At 32.7% G+C, this 23,640-nt stretch overlaps 1 long non-coding RNA gene across 1 annotated transcript in view; it reads left to right on the top strand.

Moving 5' to 3' along the window:
• Positions 1-4,564, top strand: part of LOC139359207 (uncharacterized) — a 98,505-nt gene extending 93,941 nt beyond the window's left edge. Inside the window, exon 3 of the long non-coding RNA XR_011615117.1 lies at positions 4,375-4,564. This is a non-coding gene — a long non-coding RNA (uncharacterized lncRNA). The remainder of the gene's footprint in view (positions 1-4,374) is intronic.
• Positions 4,565-23,640: the final 19,076 nt, after the last annotated feature.

Below are 23,640 nucleotides of genomic sequence, written 5' to 3'. Positions count from 1 at the left end.
TCTACAGAAATAAAGCTACCAGCAAATAAATTAAAAAGGCTTATATCCAAGTATTTGTCATGGCAAGCAACATAAATAACCATCTACAAGGAATGTTTGAATATAGTCTGATGAAATGATAACAAAAGTGTTAATGTGCTTACCATGTACCTGATAGTGGATTAAACACTTTGCATATATTGTATATTTGTTACTCATATCAACATTTTGTAGATACCATTATTTTTTATTCTATAGATGAGGAAATTAAAGCATAGGAAGACAGCAATGTGCTTAAGGTCGTGGCATTGTTTGTATTCAGGAACTGAAATGATAATACCTATATCATAGGGTGGTTTTGATTATTAAATGAGATAATACATGAAAAGTGCTTAGAACAGATTAGAAAGTCATAGGCCTATGTGATGTTCAATTTTATCAGTCATCTTTGCTAGATGCCATGGTGCCCAGTCATTTGGTCAAATATTATTCCATTTGTTTCTGTGAAGTTAATTTTTACATGAGATTAACACTTAAATTAGTAGACTTCGAATATAGCAGATTGCTCTCCATTATATGGATGGGGCTTATTAAATTAGTTGAAGGACTTAAGGGAAATAAAAAAAAAATGGACTTTTCAGGAGGTAGAGGTAATTCTGCCAGCAGACTCAAATAGCGACTCTTCCCTGGGTTTTCAGTTGGCCAGCCTACTTTGCAGATTTTAGACTTATGAACCTCCTCCATAATCATATGAGTCTACTCCTTAACATTGATCTCTCTTCCACCTTCTCTGTGTGTGTGTGTATAATTATATATAATACATAATAATATAATATATAATACATGACATATATACATACGTATATATACATATGTCCATATATATATATATGTAAGATATATATACAGAAATATATACTCTGTTGGTTCTGTTGCTCTGGAAAACCATGATGAAAACGCCCTAATTAGGTTTCTTTTTAATCAAGAAGAAAAAATGTAAATTGGCAAACATTTTTATAATAACATTTTGTAATAAGAAATTTGATGTTTATACATATATCTGTTTCTTATTCATAGAAAAAAATGTAGAAAGATGAATATAAAGTGGAATAATGAAAAATTACATTCAGGCATTGTATTTTGTACACATCTGTATGACCTAATTTGATGCAATAAGCATATAAAGCTTTTGTAGTTTGAAAGGAAAAGTCTTTAAAATATTTAAACATTTAAAAAAATATTTAAAAAAATATTTAAAAACCAACAAAGTAAACAATAAGGACAACAAAGCATCAGAAAAACCTATGTTATATGAATTTGGAGGCACAATTACATACAGTGGAGTCATAACTGACAGTAAATTGCCAGGAAAGGAAGGGTTTAGCTGTGTCATGTTCCAAACAGGCTAAACATAGAGAATCAGTGGGAAAAAAAAATCACTCTAAATTCGGAGATTAGTAGGTTTTTTCCCCTAAGGTTTCTAAATACTGTCCTGATTTTGTAAGTTATTTACATACCTTAGAAATTCCTACTGTTTACGACTCTGTCTAAACAGAAACATAGCCAGATGCCTACTTGAACTGCCTATGTGAGATAATTCAACATCCTACAAATTTTTCTCCAATTAATGGTTTGGTTATTAGTTTAGCTGACATAAAACATGTATTTGGCTGAGATTTAACCAAACTCTGTGAAACGCCCTCCTAATAAACTGTGTAATATTTCTAAGAAATAAAACAAATTCGTCCTTTAGGTTTTGAAGGTCTACATTTTTTTCCTTTAGCCCATATCTGAAAACTAATTCCTGGTGAAAAGTCATACTAAAAGTCATATAGCAAATTGATAGCAAAGCCACAAATAGAATCTAGTAATTCTTATTTTCATGTCCAGACTGTAATCATTGAACCAGATGAGTTGCCACTTTCTCTGACTGATCACCCTTAGCATTTAATCCTTCTTCCAAGATTCCCATTTATAGAGGTGACATAATTCAGAATTTCTGCATGGGTCACACGACAGACAAAGGCATGTGTGGGATTAATTTGCTGAGGATGACAAAAATTACAAAACTGAAATGGTTTGGGATAATAAACCCAAAATATGTTTGATATTTCAGAATGGAAAACTGCTCCCCAAAATAACAAAGATGTGCAGTGTGTCATTGCAATAATACCTTGGTCTCACTCTATCAAATGCACACAGGGGCTTGAAAATAAATGTAAGGAATGATTTACCAGAGATGCTGATGCATAAAGACATATTCAAACTTGAGAGAACACATTTCTATCAGCTTCAGTGCCAACATCCTCAAAGCTGCAAGGCTAAACATTCCACATCCTGAAATTAGCATCTTAAGCTTCATGAAATAGTGTAGACAGTGCAATAGCCAGGATACTGTGGTGCACAGCTGCCACTGGGGATTCCAGGGTGTTATGTATATTCTAAAGGGCATGGATATTGGGGATGCAGCTGCTTCTCCCCTTGATTGAAGAATAGCTGTTGCTTCTTATTGCTTCTTATCCACAAGCCCAGGACCTCATATATTTTTCCTCAGCTTAACAAGGGGGAGCAGTGTAACATGCTGGTAAAGAGCAACATGTTTCAAATTGAATGATAATTTTTTACGGGTAATTGAGGTGAGTAAAAATAGAAGCAGATTCGTTTAGCTTTTTTATTTTCTTGAATTTTTCTTCTTCATTCATGCTTCTCATTTAATAACTCAGAAAATTAAAACACTTTTCTCAATATTCACAGTAAAACAACCATGTCTGATTAAATCTCTGATGCATTGAAGTTAGAAGAGATCCAATATCAAATCTAGATTAACCAGCTTCTTACTTATTTTTAGATAGAGCTTCATCGTGTTGTGTGTTTGGAGGTATGTGGATGTGTGCTTTCCTTTAGTCTCTACTAGGATCTTGTCTAGAAGCTGAAACTTCGGTAAGGCAATAGGAACTCTTAAGTGCAGGTACCTCTCATAGAAATTGGAGTAGCCCACTTGGATACGTATCTTCTGAGAACTGATTGTTACCTTTCAGATGGCCTCACTCTTGTAACAGACCTGTACAAAAGACACTTTGGAATCAGTCTTTGCAGTCTGCCTTGTGAAAGCGATGTTGTTTACCTGCTTTGTCTAAAGTGGGTAGCATAATCATACGTGTAGTAGAACCCATGCTGTCCGTAGTTATTAATAATATCTGAAAGTTCTCTATTATAAACACCTTAAAAATTAAATAATCATTGAAATCACTTTGAGAAACTTACATATATAGAGACATCTATAACCAAATATAGAAATTATTTAAATCATTTTTTTTTCAAATATTCTATAAATTTCCACTCAAGGATTTCCTGAAACTCAGCCAAATACATCATTCTATCTTTGAGAAAAGTCTCTGAGACTATCTTAATTAATCATTTCCTTTTTCTGAATCCTAGCTCTGCATCATATGAAGCTACCTGTAGAAGTCTCATGCTGTTTCAAATACCATGTTTCTGCATTTAAATGGCCATTTACATATTTGTTTATTTTGATTTGTTTTAGTTTTCATTCCTTGAACACTGTGTTTCAGGTCCTACTGTCCATCCTTTACATGTGATATCTAACAAGATTGTGTCCTAAGAGAGCATACCTTCTTCTAGAGTTTGAAGGGAGAAATCAAGAGTTCTGTTATAAGCACAATCCATTTGTGATGCTGTTACCTACCAAAGCCATGTGGCAAACTGGACAGTTTGATAAATGAATTTCAAGTTCAAGAAAATGGTTAGTTCTGACAAATAAACATCAGAGTCAATCTGTGGAGTTTCTAAAATTATAGGTAGAAAGCACAGGGGCCAGCAAAGGGGATGACATTGGGAGGCAAGAGTGTAATGCTGTCCCTTACACCAAGTGAAGTAAGTATTATAGGAAGAAAGGAGTCATTAGTAATGTCAAATACTGCTGAGAGTCTAATCAGTTGAGGGCTTAGAATTTGCCACTGGCTTTGGCTTAGTGAAGTTGTTATGAACTTGGTAAGGACAATTTCTTTGGAGAAGTAGAAATGAAAACCTAATTATTGTGAATGAAGGAATGCATCAAACAAGAACACGAAAAACTGTATAGGCAAATATTTCAGTTTTGCAATAAAGGGAAGAAAGAAATGGAAAGATAAGTGAAAATCTTGTGAGCAATAGTTTTACTATTTTTTGAAAAATTGTTGAATGGCATTATAAAGAATAGCAAAAATGGGTATGATAAATTTTCTGCTCTCAGAGAACTTTGTACATATGCAATATCATTTGTATCATTTATATCAATGTCACATAAAAAAGATGATTAGTTTCACTAGACCTTAATTTGAAATTTTGCTTTTGTTGGTCCTCTACAATTTTTGGTTATCTTCTATTATTTTGCAGGCAATGTGGAAAATGAAGAAAAGCAACCAACTCTGAAACTTCGAACAGTATGTTATATTTAAAATCTATTTTTATTTTAAAACAAATCATTCACTTACATACAGGGTTGTAATTGTATTTGTATAGTAACACATGTCCTATAGTTCTTCAAAGTGACATGTACTCCCTTCTATCACCCATTATGGTTGTGAGGTATGATAGTGTCTTGATATTATATTGTAGTTTTCTACTGCAGAAAAAAATCCTCAGGAAATAAATAAAGGAGGCTGCAACCCTTAAGATTTACTAGACATATGAAAAGAATAATGCAGTGGAAATTATGCATGTAAATGGCCTTCCTTTAATTTATTTCCATAAAAGTATTTCTTTATAATTTGTTTTATTTCTTTATAATGATGCTGCTATTGCTTTTAAACAGAAATATAAAGCCCTTCATAATTTTGTTCACACAATTTTTACATATGTTTTCTCTATATTATTTCATGTAAATTTATCAGTATGGATGCCTCATTAGTAACATATATTTGTACTCATAAAATAGTGAAGTACAAACTTTAAATCTTTAACATCACCCTATCTCCAATCTACCAGAGCAACAAAGAAAAATGTGCTGCCTTCCTTGTGATAATAGTAACATTGATCATTGTATCTTTCAGATAAGACCTTAGCTTTCTTTGACAAGTTCATTCCTGAAGTATTTTTTTCTATAAAGTTAATAATTACTTTTTATAGACTTCCACATAGTATTTCAAGGCAAAGCATCCACTAAGTTATATTAGATATAAATTTGCCACTGTATGTTTTCTGACTGATTTCTCAGAAACCTTGAACTTGCCATGCAAGAAAGATTTTTCACTCCACTAATCCTTCAAGCATTTTTTTTTTTTTTGGCAACTTTCTGTGATTTTATATTGGATGAAGAAAGCATAACCCCTGGATTAATAATATAATTACCACTTAGGAACTTGTTAGACACACAAATTGTTTTGTTTCACTGCAGACATAATGAATCAGAATTAGGGGAGGGGCTTAGAAATGTGTAGTTTAAAAAGCCTTCAGATCATTCTGATGTTAGCTAAATTTTGAGATCCTTTGCACAAGGAGAAACCATAATTACATTGACTTTCTGTTTTAATTATTTAAAAGCTGTTTTCAGATAGTTGAATAGCGCTAAGATGCACTTTGCCTCTATTTCTGTATGCAACTTTTATAGCTTATCTCAGTTGAGAAATTGTTTCAAGGTTATATAGAGGTTAAAGTAATTAAATGTGTCAATCTATTTACCTTTATGTAAATTCAAATTGTAATTTCTTCTGTTGATATTTTTGACTTTGTAAATTTAGACACGGTACCTTTATTTTTCCCTTTTTATCGTATATTCATATTGCAGATTTTCCTTTTATTTAATTTAAAAGATTTTTGTAATGATACAGTGATTTGAATGATACAGTGAAATTTTGCTGCTTTTTTGACTTTTGCTCAACTATTTTCTTTGTCATCCACCGAACACTGGAGAGGATCTCCCCACTCAAAGCCTAACTAAAAGTTCTATGATCTTCCTTCTTGTAAGTTTATGAAGTTTATATACTAATCATGGATGTATGAGGAACTTCAGAGTTCAAATGCAAGGCCATATCTGTCATCCTTTTGGGTGCAAGTCTCACAGCATGCTTAAAAATTTTACTCTGAGGACACTGGTGGGCAAAAAAATATGGTTTGGCACCTATCTAATGACAGGTAACAAAAATGGAAGAAAAAAACTTTTTCTTAAATTACAGAGGCCTTTCTTTAAAAATAAGGTTGCTGTAAACAGAGTTTAGTCTTTGCCTATCCAGTACTTCAATAAGAGAGTACTAATTACTTGCTGATGTTTAGAGCGGAGAAGGAAACTTGGTGATGACAGGACTGAAAACCTTGTGCAGGTGAGTAAGCTTAATGCACTAGTCAAGAGATATTACCAAAACGAAGCATCACAAAGGAGAAGTTAAATATAATATTAGTAAAATTCATAGACAGTAATGTGGTTGAGAAAACTTGTATGTGACCAAATGAGAAACATCCTCTGGCAGTTTGCAGAAATAATTTGGACATATTTTCTGAAATTCCTTTTATAGAAACTGAGTGATTACTAAGGAAAAAATCATTTCAAATAAAACAGTCTCATTTTTATGCCCAGACTGATATGGTCCACATAGAGGACATTTATGTAAATGTACAAATAGCCTCCAGACATCGTTCAACTGGAGTGAGATTGTATTGTATCGTATCGTATCGTATCATATCGTATTGCATCGTATCATATCGTATCGCATTGTCTCCTGGACAATACTGGACGACTTTCTCTGATAACAGTTGATACAGTATGGATGTGTCCCCACTCAAATCTAATGTTGAATTGTAATCCCCGGTATTGGAGGTGGGGATAGGTGAGAGTTGACCAGATCAGGAGAGTGGCCTTCTCATGAGTGTTTTAGCAACATCTTGATACTGTCTTCACAATAGTGAGTTGTCACGAGATCTGGTTATTTAAAAGTGTGTAGCAACTCTCTTCTCTCTCTCTCTTTTTCCTGCTTTCACCATGTGATGTACTTGCTCCTTCTTTGCCTCTCACCATGAGTAAAAGCTTCCTGAGGTCTCCTCGGGAAGATACTGGTGCTGTGCTTTCTGCACAGTCAGCAGAATCGTGAGCCAACTAAACCTCTTTTCTTTAAAAATTACCCAGTCTGTTATTTCTTTATAGCAATGTGAGAATGGACTAATACAACAATGATGTAACTAAACTGAAATGCAATTTTTGAAGAATTGTCCAGCTATGGCTTAATAGTTTGTCTTCCTATATTAAATGTAGTATGTTCTCATTATTGCTTTTCAATTATCTGCCTCTTCTTGTTTTCCCTTTTTGTTTTCAAAGTGTAATAATATCTCCATTTATCATTTTTTTGTATTTGATATCAAATTATCTATTTAGCGAGGCAGATATTTGGAGCTTAGCTCATGACCTTGGATTTCCACCTTGGAAACAGGTGAGAGTACCTGTTTCCAACAATTAAGTGTTTAAGAGAAACAAATGCCTCAAGAAGGATATTAAGATTCAAATATGGAATATCAGACTTTTCTTTTAAAGCAGGGGTAACTGAGGAAGCTATGAGATTAAAATTAAGGATCTGAAAGCCTCAATGACTACAGCAGATTAAAGGAAGGGTTGTGATATTGGAAAAGATGTGCAGGAAAGTGGTCTGTGTAAATTCCAGAAACAGGAGCCTTTTGACTCTAAAGAGCTATTAAGTGTTTCTTCCTAACAGTAACATTGAAGGAGACCTCAAATGTGAGAAAACAGATATCTTCTAAGCCTTCTTATTAGTAGTTTGCTAAATTTTAGAATCAAAACTCCTTTTTTGTATACTTATTTTGTGAGAATTTTCATCATAGCACTCAGATAGACATTTTATATCTTAACTTTAGTTACACATATTTAATGCAATAAGATTTGTTAAGTGAAAATATGTAAATAGTGTAATGATAGTATTATAGAAAGTTGTCCTGTGTCTTTAAATTAGGTCATATATTTTCAGAGTATCTAATACCCAACACTATACGTATAGCAGAATTTTTACAGATGCTTTCTCTCTCTCTCTCTATATATATATATATATAAAATAAGTGTGTGTGTGTATGTGTGTGTGTATATATATATATATATAAAAGTAGGCACCTCTCTTCTCTCTCTCCCTTTTTCCTGCTTTTGCCATGTGATGTACTTGCTCCTTCTTTGCCTCTCACCATGAGTAAAAGCTCCATGAGGTCTCTTCAGGAAGATACTGGTGCTGTGCTTTCTGTACAGCCAGCAGAACCGTGAGCCGACTAAACCTCTTTTCTTTAAAAATTACCCAGTCTGTTATTTCTTTATAGCAGTGTGAGAATGGACTAATACAACAATTATATAACTAAACTGAAATACATATAATATATAATTATATATATAATATATATTATATATATGTAAAAGTAGGCAGATTCAGAAGAAAAGTCAAAATATCTACATAGAAGATCTCTGAATAAGCAAAACCCTTCCTAGTGAGAAAACAGCAATCATGGTATTTCACATATATATATATATGTGTGTGTATATATATATGTGTGTATATATGTGTGTGTGTGTGTGTGTGTATATATATATATATACCACATCTTGTAACTGTCATAAACCACATCAGCATGAGACAAGAGTGCTATGTTTTGGATATGTTTGGATATTTCAAAGACTTTACTGAAACCTGGTGCCTCCTGGAAACTGCAGCCTCATATGCTTGCTTTACATACTTGTACTTTGTTGATAATTGTAATAATATGTGTGCTAAAATGCCTTCCTTCTCTTTCCGTACTTCATGATTTGGTGCCAGGTAAAGTGTATTTCGTAAAATGAATAATGAAAATATGCCTACCAAGGACAACAGTGTCATTGAAATAATATAGTAAGTACAAATTATATTTTACTCTGTTTATTTTGTATGTCAAAGAGTAATTATGTGAGATGTTTAATTGTAATTCCAAATAACAAAGCCATATATCCATAAGTCAGATAGGGGTGACTAAGAATCTCATTAACTAATCCATTATATTAGCTAGTTATCATTAACCCAATAGCTCGCAGAATGCTGACAAAGCTTAATACGAAGTAGTTGTCATAGAAATCAACTCAATGAACCAATTAATTTTTAAGCTATAGACAAAATGTTGATTTCAAAAGTTACCTTATTGGATCCACCTCTGTAAAAGTTAGAAGCTATCTGACATCATATAACTTAGTACATGTATATGATGTTTAAAAGAAAAAATATTGATAATGACCTTAATAAGTGATCATGAGTTTGTAATGAAAAAGAAATATCTTGATGTTTTCCTACATAACAGAAAACATATTCCTAAAAATATCACAGGCTTAAAATTTCACTAACATTCTGTGAAAAGTAGGCAGATTCAGAAGAAAAGTCAAAATATCTACATGGAAGATCTCTAAATAAGCAAAACCCTTCCTAATGAGAAAACAGCAATCATGGTATTTCACAAATATATATATATATGTGTGTGTGTGTATATATATGTGTGTGTGTATATATATACCACATCTTGTAACTGTCATAAACCACATCAGCATGAGACAACAGTGCTATGTTTTGGGTATGTTTGGATATTTCAAAGGCTTTACTGAAACATATATATACATATATATGTGTGTGTGTGTATATATATATACACATACATATATATATACACACACACACACACCCCAGGGCATATTCCACATCTAACCATATTTCACCTCTAATCTGCACTCTTAGCATCTTAAGTAATTCCTTGTGAAGGTATCTCTTTTTCTGAGATGTCCCAGGCTTCTTTTTCCAAATGAAAAAAGGACTAATTGGCATGGTTTCTATCCCAAGTATCATCTTTGTCCTACTCAATTCTCTTTGCTTTGTATCCACTTCCCAACTCCAAATGACATTTATAATTCAATTTTATTTATTTTATGAAGGCAATAACTAATATGCTATCATAAAACTCAATTGAATAAGCAGATATTATAGCAAGTTAATATTCATATAGGCCATGAATCAGAAAACCTGAGTCTTAATCCCAATGTAGCTACTATTTATCTATACAAGTTTTTTTGATCTATGTAAACCCTGACATTAATTTCTTGATATTCGAAACAAACAATAGATTTCCAAGATAGCTTCCAATCCTTATAGTTATTGAACTAACAAATAATTCTATATGAAAATAGTGTAGTATCTTTTCTTTTTTAAGATATTCTTGACAGTTAGCATCCTAAAAACTACTGCATTTCAAGCATATGTCCTCTTTGAAAACAATTAGTACGTTTGTCTGTTTTTTTTTTCCAAATCTTTGAGTATAGTGATGAATGAAACAAAGGATTTGTTTTATATATGAACCTGGAACTCTGAGAAAACCCATCTGTGTTGTGTAAGTTGGTTTGAGATTTGTGTTGTGGTTTTCACCAGGAAGTGTCACAATAAATAGTTCACAAAACATAAGTAATTTCCTCCCTCCTAAGCTGCTTCTTAGGTGATCTAAAGCCAGTGTTTTTTTTTTTTTTTCTCTCTCTGAAATAGCTAATGGATTTCATGGTTATTGTAAGAAACTTTTTAGTTTCTTACAATAGAATTGCTTTTTAAGAGTCATATTCACTTTTCATTTATTCAGATATATTGAATACAAAAAACATTTATGTTTCAACTGTTTAAGATACCCAAGATAATAAATTGAATTTTTTTTTTTAATCAAGTAGAGTTGGTGACATAGCAATTCAATTCTGTACAATGGCGGAAACTATTACGTCAGCTATAATTAAAATCCTCAGTGATTTTTATTTTTAATTTGTATAGTAAACTGAGAGTTCAAGACTTAAATTTAATTCTTAGATATCTAACCAAACTGATCTACTAAGACACAGTACTTAATATTACATATCTGTATTAGTCCATTCCCATGTTGCTATAAGGACAAACCTGAGACTGGGTAATTTATAAAAGAAAGAGGTTTAATAGACTCACAGTTCTGCAGAACTAGGTGGCCTCAGGAAACTTACAATCATGGTGGAAAGAGGAGAATGAAAACTGAGCTAAGGGGGAAGCCCCTTATAAAACCATCAGATCTCGTGAGAACTAACTTACTACTATGAGAATAGCATGGGGGAAATTGCCCCCATGATTTAATTACCTCCCACTGGGTCACTCCCATGACACATGGGGATTATGGGAACCACAATTCAATTTGAGATTTGGGTGGGGACACAGCCAAGCCCTATCAGTATTTTTTGTTTCTTCAATGACAATTATGAGTGGATGCTGTCTTGGACATTAAAAAATAAGTTATTCCTGAAAGTTCTCAGAAATTTCAATGGCATTATTTAGCAATATGATTCCCAGCTATTTCAAATCACTTAACCACACTATTGTGTTCTTCAGAAATGTCATTCATATAAAATGCAATCATTTCACTTACCAGTGCCTTCTTTTTTTAATCCTATGGCATTCTCTTTTCTCAACTAATATTTAGGGAATATTTGTTCATAGTCTCAAAACAGAAGCAAATACTAAATAAAAATAATTCTACTTTGTTCAGTCCATTCATTCAATCATCCATTCATTTATTCAAACTTTTTTTTTCATTTCACAAATATTTAATATGCGGTGCCTCAATGCTAGGAATTGTTCTAAGTAAATAAAATCCATCCATGCATCCATCATGCACGGATAACTGGAAGCTCTAGGCTCAGCGGTCCTCAGTTCCCAAGTCAGCCATGACTGATTCCCACAAGAAGATGATCTCTGATATCCATCATTGTTATAGACCTTGTAGTGATTGTACCTGGGGGTAGATCCAAACACCTGTAAATATATTAGGCCAAAGAGGTTCCATTAACAGTTTATCTTTTCAACTTTACATTAGTGGATGTTTTCCCCAGTTATATATTCAGCATTCAGCAATTCCAACTATTACTGGAGTAATGATGTGTTCATCACATCCTAGTGTCCTGTGTAGCTGAGCAATATAATACCTCCTTCCCAATTGCTTTAGTAATGTATATTGATGGAATGAACGATAGAAAGACACCCTGTTCTGTTATTCCAAAATATTCCCAAGCTATTTATGAATAACCATTTGTATGTACTCCTAATCCTCTGGGTCAGAATTCCTGAATGTTGCCATCAGTTGAAAATTAATTCCTTTTTTTTTTTGACCTTTGACTTTAACACTGAGTAGACAGCCATATAGCTTGTGTGCTAGTTCTTGTTTTCCACTTCTTATCTCAGCTTCTGTTTTCTCAACTTCTTCTCTTGCCTATTATGAATTCTTAGCTGAGATAAGCTATAAAGAAAAAGATGTTCAGAATATTTCTATTTAGGAAAAGGCTCTGATTCTGAATCTAGATCTTATAGTTAATAAAGCTCAATTAGAACTTGATTTGTATCAGATTGATCAATTTTAACCAGATTATATATGCAGTTTACTAGATGTCTGAGATCTTTGCTCATTTAATCTATATGTAGGTACATAATTTGTCATCAATAAAATGCATACTTTGCAAAGAGTTTCTGTGGGAACAAAAATAACAAATATGATACGTCTGAAATAGCTTTTGCACTAAGAATGCTGTTTTGTCCATGTTGTTTACTTCTCTAGGGTTATAGAATGGCTACTTAATTTTTATTAATAAATTTGACTAGTCATACTTTAATATTACTTCCCCTAATAAAGTTTCTATACTTAAAAGATAAATTCTTCTAAGACATTAATTTTGTGAAGGCAAGTTTTCCTAAAAAAGCACTTTTTCCTAAAGGAAATCAGTATATTGAAGCGATAGCTGCACTCCCGTGTTCATTGCAGCGATATTCACAATAGCCAAGATATGGAATCAACCTAAGTGTCCATTAACAAATGAATGGATAAAGAAAATGTGGTACACATACAAGATGTAATATTATTCATCCATAAAGAGAATAAAATTCTGCCATTTGCAGCAAGATAAATGAAACTAGAGGTTAATTAAAATGAGGGAGGCAAAGAAGTATATAATACGTTCTCATTCATATGTAGGAGCTGAAACAAAATTATCCCATGGAGGCAGATAGTAGGATGGTGGTTACCAGAGTCAGGGAAGGGAAGAGGGTGGTGGGCATTGAAGAGAGACTGGTCAATAGGTTCAAAAATACAAATAGATAGAAGTTCTAGTGTTCAATAGCATACTAGGACAATTATTGTTAATAGGAATTTTTTATATATTTCAAAATAGAAGGGGATATTGGAAATGTTCTCAACACAAACAAATGATATGGATATCTCAGTTATCCTTATTTGATAATTATGTATTGTATGCATGTATCCAAAAAACTCATGTGCCTTGTAAAGATACAACTATTATATAGCAATAAAAAGTACTTGAATAGAAAAAGTCCCTGAATAGAATAATTAGCAAAAATAAATTTATAGCTATAGAACACAGAATCTTCATTCACAATGTATATACGGTTCAGAAATGACAGGCAGGCTTGAAAAGATAAATTAGGGTCAGATTTTAAAATGCCTTGTATTTGAATTTAATGAACTAAATTTAGCCTTATAATTCTTTGTTACAAATAGAACTTTCCCTTGATATTACTGAATAGAAATACCACTCTGAGGTTTAAATTTCATCAAATGCCTCTTCGTTGTTTGCATATATGCATAGCATATTGCTGCAAATCAAATGCTTGTTATACATTGTACGTAAAATGTATTTTATTCTGGCTTTTTCGTAGGAGCTTATGGCTTCCTCAGTGAAGGATGTATTCACTTTTAAGCTTCTGAAGCCCTATCCGCACGTCTTTTCTTATATAGCCAAAGAGATAGAAAAGAATAGAGCTTTTGTATTTTACTTATATCCACAACTACAATTTTTCAACTATTAACCGCTGCAGCAGCCAGTTTATCATTTACTGGGTTTTGAAACTGACATAAGATTAGCTTCCTTAATAACCAGATCAGAATGTTATTTCCAAGTGTGTACTAATGTAGCTGTATTTTTTCCATGAAAAACTGTCCCGTATGTTGCTTTTAAAGAAAACTGTTGCATTGTCACAAAATGTTGGAGGGCAACCTAATGTGAACACTTTCATGTCTGTGTCACTTTATATTTTATGAAGTGTGTTTTAAATGCATTATGTCAATTAAGGTTCAACCTAACAACATAAAGGAATAGATGTTACTGCCATTTTGTAATTTAGAATAATGAGACTGAATGAAATTAGCTTATATTCTTATGATCACTCATAGCTTTATGTATGCATTCATTAGAATTTAGAGATATAAAAGAGCTGAATAAATCAAATTAACTAAATTTAAATCTGTTCAAGTTTGTTTGCACATTAATATCTGTTTCATTTCTTTAAATCATCTGTAGGTGTCTTTCAAGTTAGAGGAAATTTGCTTATTTGCTTATTTCTTACCTTCTACTAAAATTTGTATTTTTGTTGCGTTCTTGGCTGATGGATTTTTTTAAATTCCTTTTTTTCACAGTCTCCATGCATCAGTACTTTGTACTATCCATTCTCTCCCCCCAAATCTCTGCCTCTTTCTCTCTGTGTTTGTGAGTATGTATGTGTATGTGTGCATGTTTATCAGGATGGACTTTTTGTTATCTTTATATTCACAAAGACATTAAACAGAACAAAACAAAACAAAAACTCCAAATCTTCAGAGCAGCCTGGCTCAAATGTAAAATTGTATACCTTGTTATCCCATAATTATTCTTTCGTGGAGAATAATATGAGCTATATGAAAAATTTGGTGACAGTTTAATAAGGAAAAATGGCATTGTGTACCCAATAACCATACAAAATCCTCAAGCTTTCACTATAATGGAATTGAGAAAAGAATTGCTAAACCCTCCACTTACCTTAGCAATGATAATGATTCACTGAAAAATTTATTTATTTTTGAAGAGGTTACATTGAAACATTCAGTGAATAAAATAATATATTTTATAGAAATGTATAGAATATGAAAATTATTGTGGGATGATGCATTATTTATAATTTAAATTTATACATTATAAAACTTCTATATAATACCTGGCTACCTTAAAGTGTAAAAATATGTATGATAGTCTATTGTTATAGACTCTTGGAGGTAATTTCTGCTTAAGTAAACATACAACCTATTTATACATAATGGAGATCACATTCTACTTAAAGTGTGTGTATGTGTTTGTTTATGTATGTGTAGAAAAATATTGTTATCCACATTAGCTTCTGGCTATTCCATATAATTAAAGAATGCACAATCATAAATAAATGCTGGTTAAAATACTGTGATGTCATATACACACAGACATTTCATTTGGCACATGTGACATTTTAGAAAAATAAGGAAAAACTTCTTGAAATCTTCTGTAAATAAATATCTTTATAGCCATAATTTAAAAAATTTAAGTAGAAAAGATTGAACACTGAAATAAAAAAGGACTTTGTAATTTACTGTTTACTTTCTTATTTGCACTTAATTTATTGAAAACAAAAAACCTTGGATTTATTTTTCCTTCTTAAAAAATGTTCAAGGTTGAGCACACAACAACTCAAATATTCCACAACTTAAAAATAATGGATACTTGAATTCATCGTTCTGTTACCCAAATCCACTGAGTTTTTGTAGTCTGCTTTTTCTAGGAAATAAAGCTGTAAACTTCAATGTAAAAACTATTCTTCAGTATATTTGAAGGCTATAATCAGTCTTTAGCTGATTATACCTCTCAGCATTTAGTTCTAGGTTTTACCTCAGCCTTTAGTTTCAGATTTTAAAATAACAATGATACAGAGAAGTACTTTCTTAATCCTTTATTTATTAAACCTATTTCACCATCTTTCAAATCCTTTAGAAACTGCCATGGTTTAGCACCAAAGAATGTAATGAATATGTTGAAAATAAGCTATAGTCCAATCAAAGCCATATTTTGCATTGCAAATTAAAAACATATCTTTTCTAAATGGAGATAAAGTATATGAGAAATTTCTCCAAAAAGCATAATTTACTAAATTATTTTTTCCATCTCTGAGGTTAGTGACATTGTGTAATAAATTTCTTAAAGATATTCATAGTTATTCATATATTTGTTTATGTTAATTGCTATTAATAATAGCAACATAGAACTATAATGCCTCAAAAGAGTAGGATATTTCAAACCTTGTAAAGCAATGCTTAATGATCTTGAACTTTTGGTTGAGAGTTAGGTATAGTGAATCATGCCTGTAGTCCCAAATACTCAGGAGGCTGAGGTGGTAGGATTGTTTGGGTCCGGGAGTTGGTGGCCAAAAGGAGCTGTGATTGCACCACTCCACTCCAGTCTGGGTGACAGAACAAGACCCTGTGTCAAAAACAGAAAAAAGAAACAAAACTTTTGGTAAGAATGTCAGAGATACAAAAAAATCCATTTAGTGTTCAAGAAATAATTCAATGATATTTTATAGAAAACAGTGCAGATAGGTAAACTGTTTATCTTCATTCATTATTTAGCAAATATTATGGGGACACATTTCCAGTCAGGTAATGGAAGTATTGTCTGAGAAACTACTGATAAAGACAAATTAAAATAGCAATTATAAAAATTATATTAAAATTGACATTTATTTACATTGTACCTTACTAAGAGAAAATAACCATTGTTTAGAGGGTTTTTTTTATTATTTCAAAACAATCTTCAAACAATAAGGTTCAAGACAAAATTCACTTAATAAAATTAATATATTTAATGTTGCCCACACAAATAATGCATATTTTTGAAATCATACATAAAATTTGAAAAATGCATATAAAATTAAGTAACTATGTAGAGTATCACATTAAATTTCTAGTTATATAAGAATTAAGTATTTGTATGGGCAATTTCAAAACACATTAATTTTATTAGGTGATTTTTGACCTCCACAGCTATAGTTTTTTAGTTTGTTTACTTTTTGGTTTTTCTTTTTGTTGATACTGTTGTCAATATCTGTCATGATGTGAGAAAGGAGAATAGGGATAAAGATGATGACAACTAATTTAAAAGATTCTATATCAAAACAGAAATATAAGTATTTAGTAATTTAAAAATGCAGGATATAAAATTATATTTATTTTACTTTATTTTATTTGAGACATGATCTGTCACCCTGGCTGGAATGCAGTGGCGTGAACTTGGCTCACTGCCACCTCCACCTCCTGGGCTCAAGTCATCCTTTCACCCCAGCCTCCCAAGTATCTGGGACTACAAGCACACACAGCATACCAAGACAACTTTTTGTATTTCTTGTTGAGAGCGGTTTCACCATGTTGCCCAGGCTCGTCTTGAACTCTTGGACTCAAGCCATCTGCCTGCCTCAGCCTCCCAAAGTGTTGGGATGATAGGCATGAGCCACTGTGCTTGGCCTGTATTTTTAATTATACAAAAATCGAGATACTATTTTCTTATTATCGTAATCTTTTACTTCCTTGCCTTGAGGTAATCTTATTTATTTCTTAATATGTATTTTTATATCTTTCTCAGTGCACGTGATCACACATATGGCTTTTTATGTACACTAGATTGTAGAATACATATTATTTTTAAGTATATATAGTATGTTTATCAAAACAGTAACAAAAAAGGAGAAGTTATTTTTATGCCAAAAAAAGGATTGAACATTTTAACTAGAAATCTTGAAGTCCTGATTTTCCAGTTAAAATATCACAAAAAAAGTATAACAAAAATGTGAGCCAAAATAAGAAAACAACTAACTCTCCAGCACTTTTTTTGAGACAACTAAGCTTTCAAAAGTAGTATGTTATTAGTTCACAAATCAGTTGTTGTTTAGATTCTTCAATGGTGTCCTATCACACTGAAAATTAAATCAATATCTAACCAACGTTTGGCCTGAGCTGGTCCCCAATTACCTCTCTAATCTCATTGAACTGTCTTGAGCCTACTAAGCCTTCTGTTCTTCAGAAAGTTTGCCCTTTTATTCTCTTTATGAAACTTCCCCAGATATTTTCATGGCTGGCTTCTTCATTTTATTTGAGATTCTGCTTAAATATCACTTCCTTAGAGAAGCCTTTTCTGAATAACATGTCAAAAACTCTAGCTCCTTATTCCTTTTTCCACTGCCTGGCTTAACTTTTCTTCTTTGCATTCATTAATGCCTCATACACATAGAAGTGTATGTTTATGTTTTGTTCCTCCAACTGGAATTTAAACCTTACAGAGTTAAGGATGAGTTGTGTCTTTTTTAGGGTGGCCAAACGTTCTGGTTGGTGTGAGACTAGGGAAGGGGAGTAGGGAGGTTCTCAGGATGTGGCACTTTCAGTGCTGTCACTGGGATGGCCCATGGCAAACCAGAATGTTTGGTCACCCTGGTTGTTCACTGTTTCTTGCCTTTTACTTAGAATAAGGGTGGGTACATGGTAGATGCTTAATAACTATTTATTGAATGAATGAAGCAGTGAATTTGAACTTGAATTTAAATGTTAAGTTCAACAATAATTTTTTAAAGTATTAAGTTTTGTAACAACGGAGGTGGATTTTCTGGTATCAACTTGTGTTTTGGATGACTGGAGAATTTTCATGGCTCCTCTGAAAGCAGTACACAAAGAAAACAAATACGTTACTGGTTTCAGAAGAGCCATGAAAAAGTAGGTGCAGAGAATTTTAAGAGCTCCACAAGTATGCAAAAACTTGTGGAACCCATAAAATTCTCTCCGTCTACTTTTAAGATAGCTGACTTCAATAATTTTCAGCCCATAGTTTTACCTTAATTTTCCATAGAAAGTCTGTATTACAGTGTTTAGGAGTTCTGGTTATATACTTTTATAGCGTCTACACTTGCCTGAATAGTGCTTTGCTCAATGCCTGTTTGCCCTTTAGACTTCACATCTCATGAATTCAAAGATCATGTCTGTCTTGCTCACTGCTGATTCTCCGACATCTAACACAATCCAGTACACCCTTATTTGAGTTCCCTGTAGCACATTGTTTCACAGAGAAGCAGACATTTTTCTGGTTACAGATTACTGCTGTAATATGCAATATAACCTCTGTGTGTGTATGTGTGTGTATAAAATGGATACACATATACGTAAATATATGTGCCATGCATTTTGTATTTTACACATCAGTATGATAAACACCTCTCTTCTGTGCTTGGGAAAATTTGAGTATCTCTCTATTCCTTGCACTCAAAGAGATGTAGCTAAAAATACAGGGTGAAGAAAAAAGACAATATTGGGAAGAAAGCTGTAGTGGGTACCTAGGACATATCTGTGGAAATTATAATCAGGGAGAGGATTAGACTCTTAATATTTGGAAAGACTATGAATCTTAATGAATTTGTCAGAATGCCAGCCAAACTCAAAAATAATTTAGGTTGTGGATTTTCCAAATTGATGGAGAAAATAAATAAGACCTTGTGTATTATTCAATCTATTATATCAATAAATTATTCAGTAACTGAATGGAAATTGTCATATACTCAGAAAAAATAAATATACTTTGGAACTTGTTGTTTTATTTCTCATAGATTTTTTAAAGCTAATAATCTATTTAAAATGTTAGCTGACCGAGCTGTAATGAAAGAAAAGATAGAAATGCTTTGCTTCCGAGTAGCAAGAGGATAGAAAAGCCTCAGGAGGTCACAAGTCTCCTTTCATTCTGCACCTTTGTGGATGGCATTCTAATGGAGGAATAGTGATGGTATGAGGTAGAGACCCTCAGTAATCCCAACTGGATGCTGCAAAGACAATCTTTCTTCATTAGAAACTGCTTTCAGTGTGCATATCTGTTTAAAACTGACCTCCCTCCTTTTTCCCTCCAACCTGTCTTCCCTCTCCTTCATTGCCTGGCTGAAAACACAAATCATTTCTGCACTTCTCCTGATTAACTCGGACTCACTCTGATCGCTTTTCTCATATACTACACCTCATAACTTGCACTGTGACTGTGCAATTTTCATTGGCTCTCCTTTATCTGTTACTTTTTAAAGGTGGCGAAATATTTTAAATCTCCCACTCAATTGTCAACTCTCTGAAGACAGGTATCCCAGATTTTATTGGTTTTACACCCTCCCCCAGAGCTTAGTAGAATGTTCTGGCCATATGAGCAATGAAGAACTAAACTGAAGGCAACCTGAGAGACTCAACTTCTCACTAAAGTTATGCAACTCTGAAAAAGATACCCACGTTTTGAAATGTGCTAAACAACACAAAGGCATTTGTTTCACAAAGCCATTTTTCAAAATTATAACTAAATTTAGAATTTATGAATTATACTTTATTTTGGTACATAAGAGGCACTCAAATTCTTTTGGAGTTTTTAATGTATAACTTACATACAATAAAATGTATTCATTTAAAGTGTACAGTCTGATGAGGCTTGACAAATGTATATACTTGTTTACCCTCCACTCCAGTCTAGACACAGAATAGTTCCATTGCCCCAAAACATTCTCTGCTGCTCTCTCTCTGTTGGTACTCCCACCCACTGGATGAGACTACAACTAGTATGATTTCTATTAAAGGAAAATTCATTAGTCTTAAACAGAATCTATGTCAGTTTCATATCGAGAATAAAGTTCAGTTTGCTAATGGGGCTGTAATTTAAGAAGCAAAGAGTAAAGAATCATGATATATTTTCAGAAGAACCTAGGAAAGAAGTGAAAGTGTCCCCAACTCTGAACATTTTATTTTTTTCAAAGGTATTCAATTAATTATTTAGTGTACCCCCTAAACTTGGTTATGGCAAATTGGCCTTTTGTGTATGCTATGGAAAAATAATAATACTGAGTAGCAATAATGAAAGAGTATGTTTCTGATTTGATTAAAAATTATACATAATTGATATATTAATATATTATTGATTAGAACCACAAAAACAATTAATTTATAAACGCTTTGTAATTATTCATTTTCACTGTAGTTCATGAAGACATTTAGAAATACATTAACATGAATTAAAACTTATTCTCCATACTAGGTAGTAGTCCATAAATTTCTCTTTACTTCTCTCTCTTTCTAATTTAGGGGCTTTAAAAATATGTTATTGAAATTGTACAGAATGTAACAAAATAAGGCAACTATACATAAAATCGCTGGAAAAATTATACTTCAGTTCTAGAAAATTATATTTAATAAGAAGATATCACATTGTTACACAAGTTTTTGTGACATATGTTTGAATGAAAAAAAGAAACAATATTTCATAGTTGAAGTTCATGTTCCTTGAGGGTCCTTATTATGAAAAGCTATGCTACCTTATATTACTCTGATAAATTCTATTCTTTATTAGAATTCAATCTTTGTGCTTGGCAAGGTGTTGTGGCATATATTATATGCAGAACTGAGAAAGAATATTTTGCATGTAGACACAACATTTTGAATATATTAAGAGCTACACATTAATCATCCTGGTTTCCAGCCTATTATAGTGAATTGACTTATAAGTTGCTATGAATCTGGTTATTCTATTGCAAGGCACTTCAGGTAAAAAATATTTTATAAACAAAGAAGGGTAGGAAGTAGTAGTTGGCTGATTTTTTTTAACTTTTCTTGAAATGACATGACGTTTTTGGAAGTATGTCTAAAAGGATTTAAAATTTTCTCATGAATAATTTTACAGTTCCAAAGAAGTTGGCTTTGTGATAGGAAAACTGTTCATTTGTGTTTGTAATGTGGTCTTTGAACTGTATTCTGAACTTCCATAGCTCATTTTAGAGGTAGTAGTTTGGGTGGCATGCCCTGTAGTCCTCAGCATATTTTTTTCTGACAATTTTTTATGGTAATAATTTGTTACTTTTACTTTTGCTAGTCATTCTATTTCTTGATTCAGACCTTAGTATATTTATTTAAAATGTGGCATGAGGAATACACATACACACACACTAAAGCTTTTCTAGAAGGATCAGTTTCTTACACATATAAACTCTGGTTTGTTTTTGTTGTTGTTGTTGTTGTTGTTGTTTGAGACGGAGTCATGCTCTGTTGCCCAGGCTGGAGTGCAGTGGTGTGATCTCGGCTCACTGCAAGCTCCACCTACCAGGTTCACACCATTCTCCTGCCTCAGCCTCCTAAGTAGCTGGGACTACAGGCGCCTGCCACCACATCCGGCTAATTTTTTGTGTTTTTAGTGGAGACGGGGTTTCACTGTTTTAGCCAGGATGGTCTCCATCTCCTGACCTCGTGATCTGCCTGCCTCGGACTCCCAAAGTGCTGGGATTACAAGTGTGAGCCACCTCGCCCGACCAAACTCAGGTTTTTTAATATGCATGAATACAAATACATACATCCTAATAAATTATACTACTAATTTTTATATTCTCATAAATTTAGACAACGATGTTTAACACACACACAAAAAGTAAGTGTCTTTTAAATATCTACAATGGATATAGTGCCAATTAAATGCTTAATATTCAACTTAATTTTAACTGTAATCCTGTAAAGTCAGTACTATCTTTAGTTTGTACAAGAGTTCATACACAGTTTGGCCAAATGTATAAAATAATAAAGAACATAAACACAATTTAATCAAGAATATAATTCTATATTTATCTGCCTACATGCCTGAGGACAATTTTGGTTCTAGAATGTGATCATTTCTATTGCAGGATCTATACTCATTCTGCCTCCATTTGATGTGTTGGCTATAACATCTATCCAGTATCCTTTACTCATTTCCTCAAGAAAATTATTTAACCTCTATGTGTGTGTGTGTGTGTGTTTTGCCTCTTCCTGCAAAAGGAAGATAAGAACAATACGTATCTCATACAGTGGTTGTACATTTTAAACAAAAATAACTTCGACAACTGCCTGGAAAATATTTTAGAAACTATTACAGTATGGTTCTACTAGTAATATGGGTGGTAATAGTGGTAGCAGCATTAATAGTAGTAGTAATGGTAGTAGCAGTAGTAGCATCAGAAAAAGAAGGAGTAGGAAGATAATGATATGCTGTTCATTGACTGTTCTGTAGTGGAAATTTACTTATGTAATAGATATGAATGAGTTTACAGTAAAGCATATACATGTAAGTTTTTTTCTTTTTTTTTATTTTGTTTCCTAATCAGTTTTTTAAAGGTGCATCACCTGTGAATTCTGCTTTAGTGTACATTACCACAACTTGCGTTCAAACAGAGCCGAGTACCAATTCCTGTGACATACCTTCTAGATAAGCTTGATTCCAGTTCCCCAGCTCCTCACTGTTGGTCTCTAATTTGTCAAATGAGGATAACTGTACTTAGTTACTTTACAGATTTGCTGCAAAAACTGAAGAATACCTGCATATCAGTCATTTTGTAGACTCTAGTACACAGTAGTTCAGTGTACCTTAGCTTTCTCTACTGCTTCTGTGACTGATTTAGTCATTGACCTTGACCAGCAAGTTACATTTCCTTACTGGGTTTCAGTTTTTTCACTTGTATAAAGAAAGTTCTAAAAGAAATACATGGTGAAATAGTAGAGGAATTGAACCAAATTGTTTCTAAGTCTCTTTGAACCAAAACGCAACCAAAAACAACAACAACAACAACAACAATAAAAACTACAGATTATTTGAACAACTAACTATAACCTGTAGTTCAACTTGTATTTATTGGTTTACTAAAGCACACATGATAAATATCTTACATGCAATTTTGTTTGTAGGGAATATAGGCTGGGTGCGATGGCTCACACCTGTAATCTCAGCACTTTGGGAGGCCAAGATGG

Source organism: Macaca nemestrina, chromosome 16, assembly GCF_043159975.1.
Source record: "Macaca nemestrina isolate mMacNem1 chromosome 16, mMacNem.hap1, whole genome shotgun sequence".
NCBI lineage: Eukaryota > Metazoa > Chordata > Mammalia > Primates > Cercopithecidae > Macaca > Macaca nemestrina.
This window is presented reverse-complemented; position numbering and strand designations above follow the sequence as displayed.